At 41.4% G+C, this 16006-nt stretch overlaps 56 non-coding genes and 15 pseudogenes across 56 annotated transcripts in view; all 71 read left to right on the top strand.

Moving 5' to 3' along the window:
- Nucleotides 1-83, top strand: part of LOC135068192 (5S ribosomal RNA) — a 119-nt gene extending 36 nt beyond the window's left edge. Inside the window, exon 1 of the ribosomal RNA XR_010254397.1 lies at nucleotides 1-83. This exon is cut by the window's left edge and continues 36 nt beyond it. This is a non-coding gene — a ribosomal RNA (5S ribosomal RNA).
- A 107-nt stretch (nucleotides 84-190) lies between these two features.
- Nucleotides 191-309, top strand: LOC134887734 (5S ribosomal RNA; annotated as a pseudogene).
- A 107-nt stretch (nucleotides 310-416) lies between these two features.
- LOC134893926 (5S ribosomal RNA) lies at nucleotides 417-535 on the top strand. The gene has a single exon (XR_010171730.1). It is a non-coding gene; the product is annotated as a 5S ribosomal RNA (ribosomal RNA).
- A 107-nt stretch (nucleotides 536-642) lies between these two features.
- Nucleotides 643-761, top strand: LOC135067743 (5S ribosomal RNA). Its single transcript, XR_010253954.1, has one exon. It is a non-coding gene; the product is annotated as a 5S ribosomal RNA (ribosomal RNA).
- Nucleotides 762-868: 107 nt separating this feature from the next.
- On the top strand, nucleotides 869-987 carry LOC134900924 (5S ribosomal RNA). The gene has a single exon (XR_010174425.1). It is a non-coding gene; the product is annotated as a 5S ribosomal RNA (ribosomal RNA).
- Nucleotides 988-1094: 107 nt separating this feature from the next.
- On the top strand, nucleotides 1095-1213 carry LOC134892746 (5S ribosomal RNA; annotated as a pseudogene).
- Nucleotides 1214-1320: 107 nt separating this feature from the next.
- Nucleotides 1321-1439, top strand: LOC134893915 (5S ribosomal RNA). The gene has a single exon (XR_010171728.1). It is a non-coding gene; the product is annotated as a 5S ribosomal RNA (ribosomal RNA).
- A 107-nt stretch (nucleotides 1440-1546) lies between these two features.
- On the top strand, nucleotides 1547-1665 carry LOC134901836 (5S ribosomal RNA). Its single transcript, XR_010175314.1, has one exon. It is a non-coding gene; the product is annotated as a 5S ribosomal RNA (ribosomal RNA).
- A 107-nt stretch (nucleotides 1666-1772) lies between these two features.
- Nucleotides 1773-1891, top strand: LOC134893904 (5S ribosomal RNA). The gene has a single exon (XR_010171727.1). It is a non-coding gene; the product is annotated as a 5S ribosomal RNA (ribosomal RNA).
- A 107-nt stretch (nucleotides 1892-1998) lies between these two features.
- Nucleotides 1999-2117, top strand: LOC134893893 (5S ribosomal RNA). Its single transcript, XR_010171726.1, has one exon. It is a non-coding gene; the product is annotated as a 5S ribosomal RNA (ribosomal RNA).
- A 107-nt stretch (nucleotides 2118-2224) lies between these two features.
- LOC135069664 (5S ribosomal RNA) lies at nucleotides 2225-2343 on the top strand. Its single transcript, XR_010255841.1, has one exon. It is a non-coding gene; the product is annotated as a 5S ribosomal RNA (ribosomal RNA).
- A 107-nt stretch (nucleotides 2344-2450) lies between these two features.
- Nucleotides 2451-2569, top strand: LOC134892895 (5S ribosomal RNA; annotated as a pseudogene).
- A 107-nt stretch (nucleotides 2570-2676) lies between these two features.
- LOC135059931 (5S ribosomal RNA) lies at nucleotides 2677-2795 on the top strand. The gene has a single exon (XR_010246326.1). It is a non-coding gene; the product is annotated as a 5S ribosomal RNA (ribosomal RNA).
- A 107-nt stretch (nucleotides 2796-2902) lies between these two features.
- Nucleotides 2903-3021, top strand: LOC135058469 (5S ribosomal RNA). The gene has a single exon (XR_010244898.1). It is a non-coding gene; the product is annotated as a 5S ribosomal RNA (ribosomal RNA).
- Nucleotides 3022-3128: 107 nt separating this feature from the next.
- LOC135069663 (5S ribosomal RNA) lies at nucleotides 3129-3247 on the top strand. Its single transcript, XR_010255840.1, has one exon. It is a non-coding gene; the product is annotated as a 5S ribosomal RNA (ribosomal RNA).
- Nucleotides 3248-3354: 107 nt separating this feature from the next.
- LOC134888340 (5S ribosomal RNA) lies at nucleotides 3355-3473 on the top strand (annotated as a pseudogene).
- Nucleotides 3474-3580: 107 nt separating this feature from the next.
- On the top strand, nucleotides 3581-3699 carry LOC134893882 (5S ribosomal RNA). The gene has a single exon (XR_010171725.1). It is a non-coding gene; the product is annotated as a 5S ribosomal RNA (ribosomal RNA).
- Nucleotides 3700-3806: 107 nt separating this feature from the next.
- LOC135059930 (5S ribosomal RNA) lies at nucleotides 3807-3925 on the top strand. Its single transcript, XR_010246325.1, has one exon. It is a non-coding gene; the product is annotated as a 5S ribosomal RNA (ribosomal RNA).
- Nucleotides 3926-4032: 107 nt separating this feature from the next.
- Nucleotides 4033-4151, top strand: LOC134886387 (5S ribosomal RNA). Its single transcript, XR_010170471.1, has one exon. It is a non-coding gene; the product is annotated as a 5S ribosomal RNA (ribosomal RNA).
- A 107-nt stretch (nucleotides 4152-4258) lies between these two features.
- LOC134893870 (5S ribosomal RNA) lies at nucleotides 4259-4377 on the top strand. The gene has a single exon (XR_010171724.1). It is a non-coding gene; the product is annotated as a 5S ribosomal RNA (ribosomal RNA).
- A 107-nt stretch (nucleotides 4378-4484) lies between these two features.
- Nucleotides 4485-4603, top strand: LOC135060898 (5S ribosomal RNA). Its single transcript, XR_010247294.1, has one exon. It is a non-coding gene; the product is annotated as a 5S ribosomal RNA (ribosomal RNA).
- A 107-nt stretch (nucleotides 4604-4710) lies between these two features.
- On the top strand, nucleotides 4711-4829 carry LOC134900923 (5S ribosomal RNA). Its single transcript, XR_010174424.1, has one exon. It is a non-coding gene; the product is annotated as a 5S ribosomal RNA (ribosomal RNA).
- A 107-nt stretch (nucleotides 4830-4936) lies between these two features.
- Nucleotides 4937-5055, top strand: LOC134886194 (5S ribosomal RNA). Its single transcript, XR_010170285.1, has one exon. It is a non-coding gene; the product is annotated as a 5S ribosomal RNA (ribosomal RNA).
- Nucleotides 5056-5162: 107 nt separating this feature from the next.
- Nucleotides 5163-5281, top strand: LOC134893858 (5S ribosomal RNA). The gene has a single exon (XR_010171723.1). It is a non-coding gene; the product is annotated as a 5S ribosomal RNA (ribosomal RNA).
- A 107-nt stretch (nucleotides 5282-5388) lies between these two features.
- Nucleotides 5389-5507, top strand: LOC134892623 (5S ribosomal RNA; annotated as a pseudogene).
- A 107-nt stretch (nucleotides 5508-5614) lies between these two features.
- On the top strand, nucleotides 5615-5733 carry LOC135059320 (5S ribosomal RNA). Its single transcript, XR_010245727.1, has one exon. It is a non-coding gene; the product is annotated as a 5S ribosomal RNA (ribosomal RNA).
- Nucleotides 5734-5840: 107 nt separating this feature from the next.
- On the top strand, nucleotides 5841-5959 carry LOC134901835 (5S ribosomal RNA). The gene has a single exon (XR_010175313.1). It is a non-coding gene; the product is annotated as a 5S ribosomal RNA (ribosomal RNA).
- Nucleotides 5960-6066: 107 nt separating this feature from the next.
- Nucleotides 6067-6185, top strand: LOC135058925 (5S ribosomal RNA). The gene has a single exon (XR_010245347.1). It is a non-coding gene; the product is annotated as a 5S ribosomal RNA (ribosomal RNA).
- Nucleotides 6186-6292: 107 nt separating this feature from the next.
- On the top strand, nucleotides 6293-6411 carry LOC134893847 (5S ribosomal RNA). The gene has a single exon (XR_010171722.1). It is a non-coding gene; the product is annotated as a 5S ribosomal RNA (ribosomal RNA).
- Nucleotides 6412-6518: 107 nt separating this feature from the next.
- On the top strand, nucleotides 6519-6637 carry LOC135069662 (5S ribosomal RNA). The gene has a single exon (XR_010255839.1). It is a non-coding gene; the product is annotated as a 5S ribosomal RNA (ribosomal RNA).
- A 107-nt stretch (nucleotides 6638-6744) lies between these two features.
- LOC134891450 (5S ribosomal RNA) lies at nucleotides 6745-6863 on the top strand (annotated as a pseudogene).
- Nucleotides 6864-6970: 107 nt separating this feature from the next.
- On the top strand, nucleotides 6971-7089 carry LOC134893836 (5S ribosomal RNA). Its single transcript, XR_010171721.1, has one exon. It is a non-coding gene; the product is annotated as a 5S ribosomal RNA (ribosomal RNA).
- A 107-nt stretch (nucleotides 7090-7196) lies between these two features.
- Nucleotides 7197-7315, top strand: LOC135058331 (5S ribosomal RNA). Its single transcript, XR_010244761.1, has one exon. It is a non-coding gene; the product is annotated as a 5S ribosomal RNA (ribosomal RNA).
- A 107-nt stretch (nucleotides 7316-7422) lies between these two features.
- On the top strand, nucleotides 7423-7541 carry LOC135064470 (5S ribosomal RNA). Its single transcript, XR_010250779.1, has one exon. It is a non-coding gene; the product is annotated as a 5S ribosomal RNA (ribosomal RNA).
- Nucleotides 7542-7648: 107 nt separating this feature from the next.
- LOC135059929 (5S ribosomal RNA) lies at nucleotides 7649-7767 on the top strand. The gene has a single exon (XR_010246324.1). It is a non-coding gene; the product is annotated as a 5S ribosomal RNA (ribosomal RNA).
- Nucleotides 7768-7874: 107 nt separating this feature from the next.
- LOC135062616 (5S ribosomal RNA) lies at nucleotides 7875-7993 on the top strand. Its single transcript, XR_010248964.1, has one exon. It is a non-coding gene; the product is annotated as a 5S ribosomal RNA (ribosomal RNA).
- Nucleotides 7994-8100: 107 nt separating this feature from the next.
- On the top strand, nucleotides 8101-8219 carry LOC134887252 (5S ribosomal RNA; annotated as a pseudogene).
- Nucleotides 8220-8326: 107 nt separating this feature from the next.
- Nucleotides 8327-8445, top strand: LOC135069998 (5S ribosomal RNA). The gene has a single exon (XR_010256175.1). It is a non-coding gene; the product is annotated as a 5S ribosomal RNA (ribosomal RNA).
- A 107-nt stretch (nucleotides 8446-8552) lies between these two features.
- Nucleotides 8553-8671, top strand: LOC134896881 (5S ribosomal RNA; annotated as a pseudogene).
- A 107-nt stretch (nucleotides 8672-8778) lies between these two features.
- LOC135069841 (5S ribosomal RNA) lies at nucleotides 8779-8897 on the top strand. Its single transcript, XR_010256022.1, has one exon. It is a non-coding gene; the product is annotated as a 5S ribosomal RNA (ribosomal RNA).
- Nucleotides 8898-9004: 107 nt separating this feature from the next.
- On the top strand, nucleotides 9005-9123 carry LOC135061760 (5S ribosomal RNA). Its single transcript, XR_010248132.1, has one exon. It is a non-coding gene; the product is annotated as a 5S ribosomal RNA (ribosomal RNA).
- A 107-nt stretch (nucleotides 9124-9230) lies between these two features.
- On the top strand, nucleotides 9231-9349 carry LOC135070913 (5S ribosomal RNA). The gene has a single exon (XR_010257061.1). It is a non-coding gene; the product is annotated as a 5S ribosomal RNA (ribosomal RNA).
- A 107-nt stretch (nucleotides 9350-9456) lies between these two features.
- On the top strand, nucleotides 9457-9575 carry LOC135058330 (5S ribosomal RNA). Its single transcript, XR_010244760.1, has one exon. It is a non-coding gene; the product is annotated as a 5S ribosomal RNA (ribosomal RNA).
- Nucleotides 9576-9682: 107 nt separating this feature from the next.
- On the top strand, nucleotides 9683-9801 carry LOC135069660 (5S ribosomal RNA). Its single transcript, XR_010255837.1, has one exon. It is a non-coding gene; the product is annotated as a 5S ribosomal RNA (ribosomal RNA).
- Nucleotides 9802-9908: 107 nt separating this feature from the next.
- On the top strand, nucleotides 9909-10027 carry LOC135070912 (5S ribosomal RNA). Its single transcript, XR_010257060.1, has one exon. It is a non-coding gene; the product is annotated as a 5S ribosomal RNA (ribosomal RNA).
- Nucleotides 10028-10134: 107 nt separating this feature from the next.
- LOC135066454 (5S ribosomal RNA) lies at nucleotides 10135-10253 on the top strand. Its single transcript, XR_010252701.1, has one exon. It is a non-coding gene; the product is annotated as a 5S ribosomal RNA (ribosomal RNA).
- Nucleotides 10254-10360: 107 nt separating this feature from the next.
- LOC135059928 (5S ribosomal RNA) lies at nucleotides 10361-10479 on the top strand. The gene has a single exon (XR_010246323.1). It is a non-coding gene; the product is annotated as a 5S ribosomal RNA (ribosomal RNA).
- A 107-nt stretch (nucleotides 10480-10586) lies between these two features.
- On the top strand, nucleotides 10587-10705 carry LOC134886386 (5S ribosomal RNA). Its single transcript, XR_010170470.1, has one exon. It is a non-coding gene; the product is annotated as a 5S ribosomal RNA (ribosomal RNA).
- Nucleotides 10706-10812: 107 nt separating this feature from the next.
- LOC134893823 (5S ribosomal RNA) lies at nucleotides 10813-10931 on the top strand. The gene has a single exon (XR_010171719.1). It is a non-coding gene; the product is annotated as a 5S ribosomal RNA (ribosomal RNA).
- A 107-nt stretch (nucleotides 10932-11038) lies between these two features.
- On the top strand, nucleotides 11039-11157 carry LOC134888032 (5S ribosomal RNA; annotated as a pseudogene).
- A 107-nt stretch (nucleotides 11158-11264) lies between these two features.
- Nucleotides 11265-11383, top strand: LOC134900376 (5S ribosomal RNA). Its single transcript, XR_010173888.1, has one exon. It is a non-coding gene; the product is annotated as a 5S ribosomal RNA (ribosomal RNA).
- Nucleotides 11384-11490: 107 nt separating this feature from the next.
- LOC135058328 (5S ribosomal RNA) lies at nucleotides 11491-11609 on the top strand. Its single transcript, XR_010244758.1, has one exon. It is a non-coding gene; the product is annotated as a 5S ribosomal RNA (ribosomal RNA).
- A 107-nt stretch (nucleotides 11610-11716) lies between these two features.
- On the top strand, nucleotides 11717-11835 carry LOC135058492 (5S ribosomal RNA). The gene has a single exon (XR_010244919.1). It is a non-coding gene; the product is annotated as a 5S ribosomal RNA (ribosomal RNA).
- A 107-nt stretch (nucleotides 11836-11942) lies between these two features.
- Nucleotides 11943-12061, top strand: LOC134893769 (5S ribosomal RNA; annotated as a pseudogene).
- A 107-nt stretch (nucleotides 12062-12168) lies between these two features.
- On the top strand, nucleotides 12169-12287 carry LOC134894632 (5S ribosomal RNA; annotated as a pseudogene).
- A 107-nt stretch (nucleotides 12288-12394) lies between these two features.
- LOC134887731 (5S ribosomal RNA) lies at nucleotides 12395-12513 on the top strand (annotated as a pseudogene).
- A 107-nt stretch (nucleotides 12514-12620) lies between these two features.
- LOC134892141 (5S ribosomal RNA) lies at nucleotides 12621-12739 on the top strand (annotated as a pseudogene).
- A 107-nt stretch (nucleotides 12740-12846) lies between these two features.
- On the top strand, nucleotides 12847-12965 carry LOC134888814 (5S ribosomal RNA; annotated as a pseudogene).
- Nucleotides 12966-13072: 107 nt separating this feature from the next.
- Nucleotides 13073-13191, top strand: LOC135059184 (5S ribosomal RNA). The gene has a single exon (XR_010245597.1). It is a non-coding gene; the product is annotated as a 5S ribosomal RNA (ribosomal RNA).
- A 107-nt stretch (nucleotides 13192-13298) lies between these two features.
- Nucleotides 13299-13417, top strand: LOC135068396 (5S ribosomal RNA). The gene has a single exon (XR_010254599.1). It is a non-coding gene; the product is annotated as a 5S ribosomal RNA (ribosomal RNA).
- Nucleotides 13418-13524: 107 nt separating this feature from the next.
- LOC135059927 (5S ribosomal RNA) lies at nucleotides 13525-13643 on the top strand. The gene has a single exon (XR_010246322.1). It is a non-coding gene; the product is annotated as a 5S ribosomal RNA (ribosomal RNA).
- Nucleotides 13644-13750: 107 nt separating this feature from the next.
- Nucleotides 13751-13869, top strand: LOC135059490 (5S ribosomal RNA). Its single transcript, XR_010245891.1, has one exon. It is a non-coding gene; the product is annotated as a 5S ribosomal RNA (ribosomal RNA).
- Nucleotides 13870-13976: 107 nt separating this feature from the next.
- LOC135069867 (5S ribosomal RNA) lies at nucleotides 13977-14095 on the top strand. Its single transcript, XR_010256048.1, has one exon. It is a non-coding gene; the product is annotated as a 5S ribosomal RNA (ribosomal RNA).
- A 107-nt stretch (nucleotides 14096-14202) lies between these two features.
- LOC135059183 (5S ribosomal RNA) lies at nucleotides 14203-14321 on the top strand. The gene has a single exon (XR_010245596.1). It is a non-coding gene; the product is annotated as a 5S ribosomal RNA (ribosomal RNA).
- Nucleotides 14322-14428: 107 nt separating this feature from the next.
- Nucleotides 14429-14547, top strand: LOC135066607 (5S ribosomal RNA). The gene has a single exon (XR_010252850.1). It is a non-coding gene; the product is annotated as a 5S ribosomal RNA (ribosomal RNA).
- A 107-nt stretch (nucleotides 14548-14654) lies between these two features.
- LOC134885268 (5S ribosomal RNA) lies at nucleotides 14655-14773 on the top strand. The gene has a single exon (XR_010169385.1). It is a non-coding gene; the product is annotated as a 5S ribosomal RNA (ribosomal RNA).
- Nucleotides 14774-14880: 107 nt separating this feature from the next.
- Nucleotides 14881-14999, top strand: LOC134885774 (5S ribosomal RNA). Its single transcript, XR_010169880.1, has one exon. It is a non-coding gene; the product is annotated as a 5S ribosomal RNA (ribosomal RNA).
- A 107-nt stretch (nucleotides 15000-15106) lies between these two features.
- Nucleotides 15107-15225, top strand: LOC135066939 (5S ribosomal RNA). Its single transcript, XR_010253172.1, has one exon. It is a non-coding gene; the product is annotated as a 5S ribosomal RNA (ribosomal RNA).
- Nucleotides 15226-15332: 107 nt separating this feature from the next.
- LOC135066379 (5S ribosomal RNA) lies at nucleotides 15333-15451 on the top strand. The gene has a single exon (XR_010252626.1). It is a non-coding gene; the product is annotated as a 5S ribosomal RNA (ribosomal RNA).
- Nucleotides 15452-15558: 107 nt separating this feature from the next.
- Nucleotides 15559-15677, top strand: LOC134901524 (5S ribosomal RNA). Its single transcript, XR_010175014.1, has one exon. It is a non-coding gene; the product is annotated as a 5S ribosomal RNA (ribosomal RNA).
- Nucleotides 15678-15784: 107 nt separating this feature from the next.
- LOC134887199 (5S ribosomal RNA) lies at nucleotides 15785-15903 on the top strand (annotated as a pseudogene).
- Nucleotides 15904-16006: the final 103 nt, after the last annotated feature.

Below are 16006 nucleotides of genomic sequence, written 5' to 3'. Positions count from 1 at the left end.
ATCTGATCTTGGAAGCTAAGCAGTGTTGGGCCTGGTTAGTACTTGGATGGGAGAACACCTGGGAATACAAGGTGCTGTAGATATTTTTATACTGCCAACACCCTTCTGTTGATGCATTCCATTTTCAAACGTACTCATTTATGAACCAGTAGTTAGAAGTAGAAAAGTTCTAACAGAAACCACAAAGCTCATCTACAGCAACACTACACTGGATACGCCCAATCTCATCTGATCTTGGAAGCTAAGCAGTGTAGGGCCTGGTTAGTACTTGGATGGGAGACCACCTGGGAATACAAGGTGATGTAGATATTTTTATACTGCCAACACCCTTCTGTTGATGCATTCCATTTTCAAACGTATTCATTTATGAACCAGTAGTTAGAAGTAGAAAAGTTCTAACAGAAACCACAAAGCTCATCTACAGCCACACCACACTGGATACGCCCAATCTCATCTGATCTTGGAAGCTAAGCAGTGTTGGGCCTGGTTAGTACTTGGATGGGAGACCACCTGGGAATACAAGGTGCTGTAGATATTTTTATACTACCAACACCGTTCTGTTGATGCATTCCATTTTCAAACGTACTCATTTATGAACCAGTAGTTAGAAGTAGAAAAGTTCTAACAGAAACCACAAAGCTCATCTACTGCCACACCACACTGGATACGCCCAATCTCATCTGATCTTGGAAGCTAAGTAGTGTTGGGCCTGGTTAGTACTTGGATGGGAGACCACCTGGGAATACAAGGTGCTGTAGATATTGTTATACTGCCAACACCGTTCTGTTGATGCATTCAATTTTCAAATGTATTCATTTATGAACCAGTAGTTAGAAGTAGAAAAGTTCAAATATAAACCATAAAACTCATCTACAGCCACACCACACTGGATACGCCCAATCTCATCTGATCTTGGAAGCTAAGCAGTGTTGGGCCTGGTTAGTACTTGGATGGGAGACCGCCTGGGAATACAAGGTGCTGTAGATAATTTTATACTGCCAACACCGTTCTGTTGATGCATTCCATTTTACAGCGTATTCATTTATGAACCAGTAGTTAGAAGCAGAAAAGTTCTAACAGAAACCAAAAAGTTCATCTACAGCCGCACCACACTGGATACGTCCAATCTCATCTGATCTTGGAAGCTAAGCAGTGTTGGGCCTGGTTTGTACTTGGATGGGAGACCACCTGGTAATACAAGGTGCTGTAGATATTTTTATACTGCCAACACCGTTCTGTTGATGCATTCCATTTTCAAACGTACTCATTTATGAACCAGTAGTTAGAAGTAGAAAAGTTCTAACAGAAACCAAAAAGTTCATCTACAGCCACACCACACTGGATACGCCCAATCTCATCTGATCTTGGAAGCTAAGCAGTGTTGGGCCTGGTTAGTACTTGGATGGGAGACCACCTGGGAATACAAGGTGCTGTAGATATTTTTATACTGCCAACACCGTTCTGTTGATGCATTCCATTTTCAAACGAATTAATTTATGAACCAGTAGTTAGAAGTAGAAAAGTTCTAACAGAAACCACAAAGCTCGTCTACAGCCACACCACACTGGATACGCCCAATCTCATCTGATCTTGGAAGCTAAGCAGTGTTGGGCCTGGTTAGTACTTGGATGGGAGACCACCTGGGAATACAAGGTGCTGTAGATATTTTTATACTGCCAACACCGTTCTGTTGATGCATTCCATTTTCAAACGTATTCATTTATGAACCAGTAGTTAGAAGTAGAAAAGTTCTAACAGAAACCACAAAGCTCATCTACAGCCACACCACACTGGATACGCCCAATCTCATCTGATCTTGGAAGCTAAGCAGTGTTGGGCCTGGTTAGTACTTGGATGGGAGACCACCTGGGAATACAAGGTGCTGTAGATATTTTTATACTGCCAACACCCTTCTGTTGATGCATTCCATTTTCAAACGTATTCATTTATGGACCAGTAGTTAGAAGTAGAAAAGTTCTAACAGAAACCACAAAACTCATCTACAGCCACACCACACTGGATACGCCCAATCTCATCTGATCTTGGAAGCTAAGCAGTGTTGGGCCTGGTTAGTACTTGGATGGGAGACCACCTGGGAATACAAGGTGCTGTAGATATTTTTATACTGCCAACACCGTTCTGTTGATGCATTCAATTTTCAAATGTATTCATTTATGAACCAGTAGTTAGAAGTAGAAAAGTTCAAACAGAAACCATAAAGCTCATCTACAGCCACACCACACTGGATACGCCCAATCTCATCTGATTTTGGAAGCTAAGCAGTGTTGGGCCTGGTTAGTACTTGGACGGGAGACCACCTGGGAATACAAGGTGCTGTAGATAATTTTATACTGCCAACACCGTTCTGTTGATGCATTCCATTTTAAAACGTATTCATTTATGAACCAGTAGTTAGAAGTAGAAAAGTTCTAACAGAAACCAAAAAGTTCATGTACAGCCACACCACACTGGATACGTCCAATCTCATCTGATCTTGGAAGCTAAGCAGTGTTGGGCCTGGTTAGAACTTGGATGGGAGACCACCTGGGAATACAAGGTGCTGTAGATATTTTTATACTGCCAACACCGTTCTGTTGATGCATTCCATTTTAAAACGTATTCATTTATGAACCAGTAGTTAGAAGTAGAAAAGTTCTAACAGAAACCAGAAATTTCATCTACAGCAACACCACACTGGATACGCCCAATCTCATCTGATCTTGGAAGCTAAGCAGTGTTGGGCCTGGTTAGTACTTGGATGGGAGACCACCTGGGAATACAAGGTGCTGTAGATATTTTTATACTGCCAACACCGTTCTGTTGATGCATTCCATTTTCAAACGTATTAATTTATGAACCAGTAGTTAGAAGTAGAAAAGTTCTAACAGAAACCACAAAACTCATCTACAGCCACACCACACTGGATACGCCCAATCTCATCTGATCTTGGAAGCTAAGCAGTGTTGGGCCTGGTTAGTACTTGGATGGGAGACCACCTGGGAATATAAGGTGCTGTAGATATTTTTATACTGCCAACACCGTTCTGTTGATGCATTCAATTTTCAAATGTATTCATTTATGAACCAGTAGTTAGAAGTAGAAAAGTTCAAACAGAAACCATAAAGCTCATCTACAGCCACACCACACTGGATACGCCCAATCTCATCTGATTTTGGAAGCTAAGCAGTGTTGGGCCTGGTTAGTACTTGGACGGGAGACCACCTGGGAATACAAGGTGCTGTAGATAATTTTATACTGCCAACACCGTTCTGTTGATGCATTCCATTTTAAAACGTATTCATTTATGAACCAGTAGTTAGAAGTAGAAAAGTTCTAACAGAAACCAAAAAGTTCATGTACAGCCACACTACACTGGATACGTCCAATCTCATCTGATCTTGGAAGCTAAGCAGTGTTGGGCCTGGTTAGTACTTGGATGGGAGACCACCTGGGAATACAAGGTGCTGTAGATATTTTTATACTGCCAACACCGTTCTGTTGATGCATTCCATTTTCAAACGAATTCATTTATGAACCAGTAGTTAGAAGTAGAAAAGTTCTAACAGAAACCACAAAGCTCATCTACAGCCACACCACACTGGATACGCCCAATCTCATCTGATCTTGGAAGCTAAGCAGTGTTGGGCCTGGTTAGTACTTGGATGGGAGACCACCTGGGAATACAAGGTGCTGTAGATATTTTTATACTGCCAACACCGTTCTGTTGATGCATTCCATTTTAAAACGTATTCATTTATGAACCAGTAGTTAGAAGTAGAAAAGTTCTAACAGAAACCAGACATTTCATCTACAGCAACACCACACTGGATACGCCCAATCTCATCTGATCTTGGAAGCTAAGCAGTGTTGGGCCTGGTTAGTACTTGGATGGGAGACCACCTGGGAATACAAGGTGCTGTAGATATTTTTATACTGCCAACACCGTTCTGTTGATGCATTCCATTTTCAAACGTATTAATTTATGAACCAGTAGTTAGAAGTAGAAAAGTTCTAACAGAAACCACAAAGCTCATCCACAGCCACACCTTTCTGGATACGCCCAATCTCATCTGATCTTGGAAGCTAAGCAGTGTTGGGCCTGGTTAGTACTTGGATGGGAGACCACCTGGGAATACAAGGTGCTGTAGATATTTTTATACTGCCAACACCGTTCTGTTGATGCATTCCATTTTCAAACGTATTCATTTATGAACCAGTAATTAGAAGTAGAAAAGTTCTAACAGAAACCACAAAGCTCATCTACAGCCACACCACACTGGATACGCCCAATCTCATCTGATCTTGGAAGCTAAGCAGTGTTGGGCCTGGTTAGTACTTGGATGGGAGACCACCTGGGAATACAAGGTGCTGTAGATATTTTTATACTGCCAACACCCTTCTGTTGATGCATTCCATTTTCAAACGTATTCATTTATGAACCAGTAGTTAGAAGTAGAAAAGTTCTAACAGAAACCACAAAGCTCATCTACAGCCACACCACACTGGATACGCCCAATCTCATCTGATCTTGGAAGCTAAGTAGTGTTGGGCCTGGTTAGTACTTGGATGGGAGACCACCTGGGAATACAAGGTGCTGTAGATATTGTTATACTGCCAACACCGTTCTGTTGATGCATTCAATTTTCAAATGTATTCATTTATGAACCAGTAGTTAGAAGTAGAAAAGTTCAAATATAAACCATAAAACTCATCTACAGCCACACCACACTGGATACGCCCAATCTCATCTGATCTTGGAAGCTAAGCAGTGTTGGGCCTGGTTAGTACTTGGATGGGAGACCGCCTGGGAATACAAGGTGCTGTAGATAATTTTATACTGCCAACACCGTTCTGTTGATGCATTCCATTTTACAACGTATTCATTTATGAACCAGTAGTTAGAAGCAGAAAAGTTCTAACAGAAACCAAAAAGTTCATCTACAGCCGCACCACACTGGATACGTCCAATCTCATCTGATCTTGGAAGCTAAGCAGTGTTGGGCCTGGTTTGTACTTGGATGGGAGACCACCTGGGAATACAAGGTGCTGTAGATATTTTTATACTGCCAACACCGTTCTGTTGATGCATTCCATTTTCAAACGTACTCATTTATGAACCAGTAGTTAGAAGTAGAAAAGTTCTAACAGAAACCAAAAAGTTCATCTACAGCCACACCACACTGGATACGCCCAATCTCATCTGATCTTGGAAGCTAAGCAGTGTTGGGCCTGGTTAGTACTTGGATGGGAGACCACCTGGGAATACAAGGTGCTGTAGATATTTTTATACTGCCAACACCGTTCTGTTGATGCATTCCATTTTCAAACGAATTAATTTATGAACCAGTAGTTAGAAGTAGAAAAGTTCTAACAGAAACCACAAATTTCATCTACAGCCACACCACACTGGATACGCCCAATCTCATCTGATCTTGGAAGCTAAGCAGTGTTGGGTCTGGTTAGAACTTGGATGGGAGACCACCTGGGTATACAAGGTGCTGTAGATATTTTTATACTGCCTACACCGTTCTGATGATGCATTCCATTTTAAAACATATTCATTTATGAACCAGTAGTTAGAAGTAGAAAAGTTCTAACAGAAACTACAAAGCTCATCTACAGCCACACCACACTGGATACGCCCAATCTCATCTGATCTTGGAAGCTAAGCAGTGTTGGACCGGGTTAGTACTTGGATGGGAGACCACCTGGGAATACAAGGTGCTGTAGATATTTTTATACTGCCAACACCGTTCTGTTGATGCATTCCATTTTCAAACGTATTCATTTATGAACCAGTAGTTAGAAGTAGAAAAGTTCTAACAGAAACCACAAAGCTCGTCTACAGCCACACCACACTGGATACGCCCAATCTCATCTGATCTTGGAAGCTAAGCAGTGTTGGGCCTGGTTAGTACTTGGATGGGAGACCACCTGGGAATACAAGGTGCTGTAGATATTTTTATACTGCCAACACCGTTCTGTTGATGCATTCCATTTTCAAACGTATTCATTTATGAACCAGTAGTTAGAAGTAGAAAAGTTCTAACAGAAACCACAAAGCTCATCTACAGCCACACCACACTGGATACGCCCAATCTCATATGATCTTGGAAGCTAAGCAGTGTTGGGCCTGGTTAGTACTTGGATGGGAGACCACCTGGGAATACAAGGTGCTGTAGATATTTTTATACTGCCAACACCCTTCTGTTGATGCATTCCATTTTCAAACGTATTCATTTATGGACCAGTAGTTAGAAGTAGAAAAGTTCTAACAGAAACCACAAAACTCATCTACAGCCACACCACACTGGATACGCCCAATCTCATCTGATCTTGGAAGCTAAGCAGTGTTGGGCCTGGTTAGTACTTGGATGGGAGACCACCTGGGAATACAAGGTGCTGTAGATATTTTTATACTGCCAACACCGTTCTGTTGATGCATTCAATTTTCAAATGTATTCATTTATGAACCAGTAGTTAGAAGTAGAAAAGTTCAAACAGAAACCATAAAGCTCATCTACAGCCACACCACACTGGATACGCCCAATCTCATCTGATTTTGGAAGCTAAGCAGTGTTGGGCCTGGTTAGTACTTGGACGGGAGACCACCTGGGAATACAAGGTGCTGTAGATAATTTTATACTGCCAACACCGTTCTGTTGATGCATTCCATTTTAAAACGTATTCATTTATGAACCAGTAGTTAGAAGTAGAAAAGTTCTAACAGAAACCAAAAAGTTCATGTACAGCCACACCACACTGGATATGTCCAATCTCATCTGATCTTGGAAGCTAAGCAGTGTTGGGCCTGGTTAGTATTTGGATGGGAGACCACCTGGGAATACAAGGTGCTGTAGATATTTTTATACTGCCAACACCGTTCTGTTGATGCATTCCATTTTCAAACGAATTCATTTATGAACCAGTAGTTAGAAGTAGAAAAGTTCTAACAGAAACCACAAAGCTCATCTACAGCCACACCACACTGGATACGCCCAATCTCATCTGATCTTGGAAGCTAAGCAGTGTTGGGCCTGGTTAGTACTTGGATGGGAGACCACCTGGGAATACAAGGTGCTGTAGATATTTTTATACTACCAACACCGTTCTGTTGATGCATTCCATTTTCAAAAGTATTCATTTATGAAACAGTAGTTAGAAGTAGAAAAGTTCTAACAGAAACCATAAAGCTCATCTACAGCCACACCACACTGGATACGCCCAATCTCATCTGAGCTTGGAAGCTAAGCAGTGTTGGGCCTGGTTAGTACTTGGATGGGAGACCACCTGGGAATACAAGGTGCTGTAGATATTTTTATACTACCAACACCGTTCTGTTGATGCATTCCATTTTCAAACGTATTCATTTATAAACCAGTAGTTAGAAGTAGAAAAGTACTAACAGAAACCACAAAGCTCTTCTACAGCCACACCACACTGGATATGCCCAATCTCATCTGATCTTGGAAGCTAAGCAGTGTTGGGCCTGGTTAGTACTTGGATGGGAGACCACCTGGGAATACAAGGTGCTGTAGATATTTTTATACTGCCAACACCATTCTGTTGATGCATTCCATTTTAAAACGTATTCATTTATGAACCAGTAGTTAGAAGTAGAAAAGTTCTAACAGAAACCAGAAAGTTCATCTACAGCAACACCACACTGGATACGCCCAATCTCATCTGATCTTGGAAGCTAAGCAGTGTTGGGCCTGGTTAGTACTTGGATGGGAGACCACCTGGGAATACAAGGTGCTGTAGATATTTTTATACTGCCAACACCGTTCTGTTGATGCTTTCAATTTTCAAATGTATTCATTTATGAACCAGTAGTTAGAAGTAGAAAAGTTCAAACAGAAACCACAAAGCTCATCTACAGCCACACCACACTGGATACGCCCAATCTCATCTGATCTTGGAAGCTAAGTAGTGTTGGGCCTGATTAGTACTTGGATGGGAGACCACCTGGGAATACAAGGTGCTGTAGATATTTTTATACTGCCAACACCGTTCTGTTGATGCATTCCATTTTAAAACGTATTCATTTATGAACCAGTAGTTAGAAGTAGAAAAGTTCTAACAGAAACCAGAAAGTTCATCTACAGCAACACCACACTGGATACGCCCAATCTCATCTGATCTTGGAAGCTAAGCAGTGTTGGGCCTGGTTAGTACTTGGATGGGAGACCACCCGGTAATACAAGGTGCTGTAGATATTTTTATACTGAAAACACCGTTCTGTTGATGCATTCCATTTTTAAACGTATTCATTTATGAACCAGGAGTTAGAAGTAGAAAAGTTCTAACAGAAACCAAAAAGTTTATCTACAGCCACACCACACTGGATACGTCCTATCTCATCTGATCTTGGAAGCTAAGCAGTGTTGGGCCTGGTTAGTACTTGGATGGGAGACCACCTGGGAATACAAGGTGCTGTAGATATTTTAATACTGCCAACACCGTTCTGTTGATGGATTCCATTTTCAAACGTATTCATTTATGAACCAGTAGTTAGAAGTAGAAAAGTTCTAACAGAAACCACAAAGCTCATCTACAGCCACACCACACTGGATACGCCCAATCTCATCTGATCTTGGAAGCTAAACAGTGTTGTGCCTGGTTAGTATTTGGATGCTAGACTACTTGGGAATACAAGGTGCTGTAGATATTTTTATACTGCCAACACCCTTCTGTTGATGCATTCCATTTTAAAACGTATTCATTTATGAACCAGTAGTTAGAAGTAGAAAAGTTCTAACAGAAACTATAAAGCTCATCTACAGCCACACCACACTGGATACGCCCAATCTCATCTGAGCTTGGAAGCTAAGCAGTGTTGGGCCTGGTTAGTACTTGGATGAGAGACCACCTGGGAATACAAGGTGCTGTAGATATTTTTATACTGCCAACACCCTTCTGTTGATGCATTCCATTTTCAAACGTAATCATTTATGGACCAGTAGTTAGAAGTAGAAAAGTTCTAACAGAAACCACAAAACTCATCTACAGCCACACCACACTGGATACGCCCAATCTCATCTGATCTTGGAAGCTAAGCAGTGTTGGGCCTGGTTAGTACTTGGACGGGAGACCACCTGGGAATACAAGGTGCTGTAGATAATTTTATACTGCCAACACCGTTCTGTTGATGCATTCCATTTTAAAACGTATTCATTTATGAACCAGTAGTTAGAAGTAGAAAAGTTCTAACAGAAACCAAAAAGTTCATGTACAGCCACACCACACTGGATACGTCCAATCTCATCTGATCTTGGAAGCTAAGCAGTGTTGGGCCTGGTTAGTACTTGGATGGGAGACCACCTGGGAATACAAGGTGCTGTAGATATTTTTATACTACCAACACCGTTCTGTTGATGCATTCCATTTTCAAACGTATTCATTTATGAAACAGTAGTTAGAAGTAGAAAAGTTCTAACAGAAACTATAAAGCTCATCTACAGCCACACCACACTGGATACGCCCAATCTCATCTGAGCTTGGAAGCTAAGCAGTGTTGGGCCTGGTTAGTACTTGGATGGGAGACCACCTGGGAATACAAGGTGCTGTAGATATTTTTATACTGCCAACACTCTTCTGTTGATGCATTCCATTTTCAAACGTATTCATTTATGGACCAGTAGTTAGAAGTAGAAAAGTTCTAACAGAAACCACAAAGCTCATCTACAGCCACACCACACTGGATACGCCCAATCTCATCTGATTTTGGAAGCTAAGCAGTGTTGGGCCTGGTTAGTACTTGGACGGGAGACCACCTGGGAATACAAGGTGCTGTAGATAATTTTATACTGCCAACACCGTTCTGTTGATGCATTCCATTTTAAAACGTATTCATTTATGAACCAGTAGTTAGAAGTAGAAAAGTTCTAACAGAAACCAAAAAGTTCATGTACAGCCACACCACACTGGATACGTCCAATCTCATCTGATCTTGGAAGCTAAGCAGTGTTGGGCCTGGTTAGTACTTGGATGGGAGACCACCTGGGAATACAAGGTGCTGTAGATATTTTTATACTGCCAACACCGTTCTGTTGATGCATTCCATTTTCAAACGAATTCATTTATGAACCAGTAGTTAGAAGTAGAAAAGTTCTAACAGAAACCACAAAGCTCATCTACAGCCACACCACACTGGATACGCCCAATCTCATCTGATCCTGGAAGCTAAGCAGTGTTGGGCCTGGTTAGTACTTGGATGGGAGACCACCTGGGAATACAAGGTGCTGTAGATATTTTTATACTGCCAACACCGTTCTGTTGATGCATTCCATTTTAAAACGTATTAATTTATGAACCAGTAGTTAGAAGTAGAAAAGTTCTAACAGAAACCAGAAATTTCATCTACAGCAACACCACACTGGATACGCCCAATCTCATCTGATCTTGGAAGCTAAGCAGTGTTGGGCCTGGTTAGTACTTGGATGGGAGACCACCTGGGAATACAAGGTGCTGTAGATATTTTTATACTGCCATCACCGTTCTGTTGATGCATTCCATTTTCAAACGTATTAATTTATGAACCAGTAGTTAGAAGTAGAAAAGTTCTAACAGAAACCACAAAGCTCATCCACAGCCACACCTTTCTGGATACGCCCAATCTCATCTGATCTTGGAAGCTAAGCAGTGTTGGGCCTGGTTAGTACTTGGATGGGAGACCACCTGGGAATACAAGGTGCTGTAGATATTTTTATACTGCCAACACCGTTCTGTTGATGCATTCCATTTTCAAACGTATTCATTTATGAACCAGTAATTAGAAGTAGAAAAGTTCTAACAGAAACCACAAAGCTCATCTACAGCCACACCACACTGGATACGCCCAATCTCATCTGATCTTGGAAGCTAAGCAGTGTTGGGCCTGGTTAGTACTTGGATGGGAGACCACCTGGGAATACAAGGTGCTGTAGATATTTTTATACTGCCAACACCCTTCTGTTGATGCATTCCATTTTCAAACGTATTCATTTATGAACCAGTAGTTAGAAGTAGAAAAGTTCTAACAGAAACCACGAAGCTCATCTACAGCAACACTACACTGGATACGCCCAATCTCATCTCATCTTGGAAGCTAAGCAGTGTTGGGCCTTGTTAGTACTTGGATGGGAGACCACCTGGGAATACAAGGTGCTGTAGATATTTTTATACTGCCAACACCGTTCTGTTGATGCATTCCATTTTAAAATGTATTCATTTATGAACCAGTAGTTAGAAGTAGAAAAGTTCTAACAGAAACCAGAAAGTTCATCTACAGCAACACCACACTGGATACGCCCAATCTCATCTGATCTTGGAAGCTAAGCAGTGTTGGGCCTTGTTAGTACTTGGATGGGAGACCACCTGGGAATACAAGGTGCTGTAGATATTTTTATACTGCCAACACCGTTCTGTTGATGCATTCCATTTTCAAACGTATTCATTTATGAAACAGTAGTTAGAAGTAGAAAAGTTCTAACAGAAACCATAAAGCTCATCTACAGCCACACCACACTGGATACGCCCAATCTCATCTGAGCTTGGAAGCTAAGCAGTGTTGGGCCTGGTTAGTACTTGGATGGGAGACCACCTGGGAATACAAGGTGCTGTAGATATTTTTATACTACCAACACCGTTCTGTTGATGCATTCCATTTTCAAACGTATTCATTTATGAACCAGTAGTTAGAAGTAGAAAAGTACTAACAGAAACCACAAAGCTCTTCTACAGCCATACCACACTGGATATGCCCAATCTCATCTGATCTTGGAAGCTAAGCAGTGTTGGGCCTGGTTAGTACTTGGATGGGAGACCACCTGGGAATACAAGGTGCTGTAGATATTTTTATACTGCCAACACCATTCTGTTGATGCATTCCATTTTAAAACGTATTCATTTATGAACCAGTAGTTAGAAGTAGAAAAGTTCTAACAGAAACCAGAAAGTTCATCTACAGCAACACCACACTGGATACGCCCAATCTCATCTGATCTTGGAAGCTAAACAGTGTTGTGCCTGGTTAGTATTTGGATGGGAGACTACCTGGGAATACAAGGTGCTGTAGATAATTTTATACTGCCAACACCGTTCTGTTGATGCATTCCATTTTAAAACGTATTCATTTATGAACCAGTAGTTAGAAGTAGAAAAGTTCTAACAGAAACCAGAAAGTTCATCTACAGCAACACCACACTGGATACGCCCAATCTCATCTGTTCTTGGAAACTAAGCAGTGTTGGGCCTGGTTAGTACTTGGATGGGAGACCACCCGGTAATACAAGGTGCTGTAGATATTTTTATACTGAAAACACCGTTCTGTTGATGCATTCCATTTTTAAACGTATTCATTTATGAACCAGGAGTTAGAAGTAGAAAAGTTATAACAGAAACCAAAAAGTTCATCTACAGCCACACCACACTGGATACGTCCAATCTCATCTGATCTTGGAAGCTAAGCAGTGTTGGGCCTGGTTAGTACTTGGATGGGAGACCACCTGGCAATACAAGGTGCTGTAGATATTTTTATACTGCCAACACCGTTCTGTTGATGGATTCCATTTTAAAACGTATTCATTTATGAACCAGTAGTTAGAAGTAGAAAAGTTCTAACAGAAACCACAAAGCTCATCTACAGCCACACCACACTGGATACGCCCAATCTCATCTGATCTTGGAAGCTAAACAGTGTTGTGCCTGGTTAGTATTTGGATGGGAGACTACCTGGGAATACAAGGTGCTGTAGATAATTTTATACTGCCAACACCGTTCTGTTGATGCATTCCATTTTAAAACGTATTCATTTATGAACCAGTAGTTAGAAGTAGAAAAGTTCTAACAGAAACCAGAAAGTTCATCTACAGCAACACCACACTGGATACGCCCAATCTCATCTGTTCTTGGAAACTAAGCAGTGTTGGGCCTGGTTAGTACTTGGATGGGAGACCACCTGGGAATACAAGGTGCTGTAGATATTTTTATACTGCCAACACCGTTCTGTTGATGCATTCCATTTTCAAACGTATTCATTTATGAACCAGTAGTTAAAAGTAGAAAAGTTCTAACAGAAACCACAAAGCTCATCTACAGCCACACCACACTGGATACGCCCAATCTCATCTGATCTTGGAAGCTAAGCAGTGTTGGGCCTGGTTAGTACTTGGATGGGAGACCACCTGGGAATACAAGGTGCTGTAGTTATTTTTATACTGCCAACACCGTTCTGTTGATGCATTCCATTTTCAAACGTATTCATTTATGAACCAGTAGTTAGAAGTAGAAAAGTTCTAACAGAAACCACAAAGCTCATCTACAGCCACACCACATTGGGTATGCCCAATCTCATCTGATCTTGGAAGCTAAGCAGTGTTGGGCCTGGTTAGTACTTGGATGGGAGACCACCTGGGAATACAAGGTGCTGTAGATATTTTTATACTGCCAACACCGTTCTGTTGATGCATTCCATTTTAAAACGTATTCATTTATGAACCAGTAGTTAGAAGTAGAAAAGTTCTAACAGAAACCAGAAAGTTCATCTACAGCAACACCACACTGGATACGCCCAATCTCATCTGATCTTGGAAGCTAAGCAGTGTTGGGCCTGGTTAGTACTTGGATGGGAGACCACCTGGGAATACAAGGTGCTGTAGATATTTTTATACTGCCAACACCGTTCTGTTGATGCATTCCATTTTAAAACGTATTCATTTATGAACCAGTAGTTAGAAGTAGAAAAGTTCTAACAGAAACCACAAAGCTCATCTACAGCCACACCACACTGGGTACGCCCAATCTCATCTGATCTTGGAAGCTAAGCAGTGTTGGGCCTGGTTAGTACTTGGATGGGAGACCACCTGGGAATACAAGGTGCTGTAGATATTTTTATACTGCCAACACCGTTCTGTTGATGCATTCCATTTTCAAACGTATTCATTTATGAACCAGTAGTTAGAAGTAGAAAAGTTCTAACAGAAACCACAAAGCTCATCTACAGCCACACCACACTGGATACGCCCAATCTCATCTGATCTTGGAAGCTTAGCAGTGTTGGGCCTGGTTAGTACTTGAATGGGAGACCACCTGGGAATACAAGGTGCTGTAGATATTTTTATACTGCCAACACCGTTCTGTTGATGCATTCCATTTTCAAACGTATTCATTTATGAACCAGTAGTTAGAAGTAGAAAAGTTCTAACAGAAACCACAAAGCTCATCTACAGCCACACCACACTGGATACGCCCAATCTCATCTGATCTTGGAAGCTAAGCAGTGTTGGGCCTGGTTAGTACTTGGATGGGAGACCACCTGGGAATACAAGGTGCTGTAGTTATTTTTATACTGCCAACACCGTTCTGTTGATGCATTCCATTTTCAAACGTATTCATTTATGAACCAGTAGTTAGAAGTAGAAAAGTTCTAACAGAAACCACAAAGCTCATCTACAGCCACACCACACTGGGTACGCCCAATCTCATCTGATCTTGGAAGCTAAGCAGTGTTGGGCCTGGTTAGTACTTGGATGGGAGACCACCTTGGAATACAAGGTGCTGTAGATATTTTTATACTGCCAACACCGTTCTGTTGATGCATTCCATTTTCAAACGTATTCATTTATGAACCAGTAGTTAGAAGTAGAAAAGTTCTAACAGAAACCACAAAGCTCATCTACAGCCACACCACACAGGATACGCCCAATCTCATCTGATCTTGGAAGCTAAGCAGTGTTGGGCCTGGATAGTACATGGATGGGAGACCACCTGGGAATACAAGGTGCTGTAGATAATTTTATACTGCCAACACCGTTCTGTTGATGCATTCCATTTTAAAACATATTCATTTATGAACCAGTAGTTAGAAGTAGAAAAGTTCTAACAGAAACCAAAAAGTTCATCTACAGCCACACCACACTGGATACGTCCAATCTCATCTGATCTTGGAAGCTTAGCAGTGTTGGGCCTGGTTAGTACTTGGATGGGAGACCACCTGGGAATACAAGGTGCTGTAGATATTTTTATACTGCCAACACCGTTCTGTTGATGCATTCCATTTTCAAACGTATTCATTTATGAACCAGTAGTTAGAAGTAGAAAAGTTCTAACAGAAACCACAAAGCTCATCTACAGCCACACCACACTGGATATGCCCAATCTCATCTGATCTTGGAAGCTAAGCAGTGTTGGGCCTGGTTAGTACTTGGATGGGAGACCACCTCGGAATACAAGGTGCTGTAGATATTTTTATACTGCCAACACCGTTCTGTTGATGCATTCCATTTTAAAACGTGTTCATTTATGAACCAGTAGTTAGAAGTAGAAAAGTTCTAACAGAAACCAGAAAGTTCATCTACAGCAACACCACACTGGATACGCCCAATCTCATCTGGTCTTGGAAGCTAAGCAGTGTTGGGCCTGGTTAGTACTTGGATGGGAGACCACCTGGGAATACAAGGTGCTGTAGATATTTTTATACTGCCAACACCGTTCTGTTGATGCATTCCATTTTCAAACGTATTCATTTATGAACCAGTAGTTAGAAGTAGAAATGTTCTAACAGAAACCACAAAGCTCATCTACAGCCACACCACACTGGATACGCCCAATCTCATCTGATCTTGGAAGCTAAGCAGTGTTGGGCCTGGTTAGTACTTGGATGGGAGACCACCTGGGAATACAAGGTGCTGTAGGTATTTTTATACTGCCAACACCGTTCTGTTGATGCATTCCATTTTCAAACGTATTCATTTATGAACCAGTAGTTAGAAGTAGAAAAGTTCTAACAGAAACCACAAAGCTCATCTACAGCCACACCACACTGGGTACGCCCAATCTCATCTGATCTTGGAAGCTAAGCAGTGTTGGGCCTGGTTAGTACTTGGATGGGAGACCACCCGGTAATACAAGGTGCTGTAGATATTTTTATACTGAAAACACCGTTCTGTTGATGCATTCCATTTTTAAACGTATTCATTTATGAACCAGGAGTTAGAAGTAGAAAAGTTCTAACAGAAACCAAAAA

This window comes from Pseudophryne corroboree, chromosome 3, assembly GCF_028390025.1.
Source record: "Pseudophryne corroboree isolate aPseCor3 chromosome 3, aPseCor3.hap2, whole genome shotgun sequence".
NCBI lineage: Eukaryota > Metazoa > Chordata > Amphibia > Anura > Myobatrachidae > Pseudophryne > Pseudophryne corroboree.
This window is presented reverse-complemented; position numbering and strand designations above follow the sequence as displayed.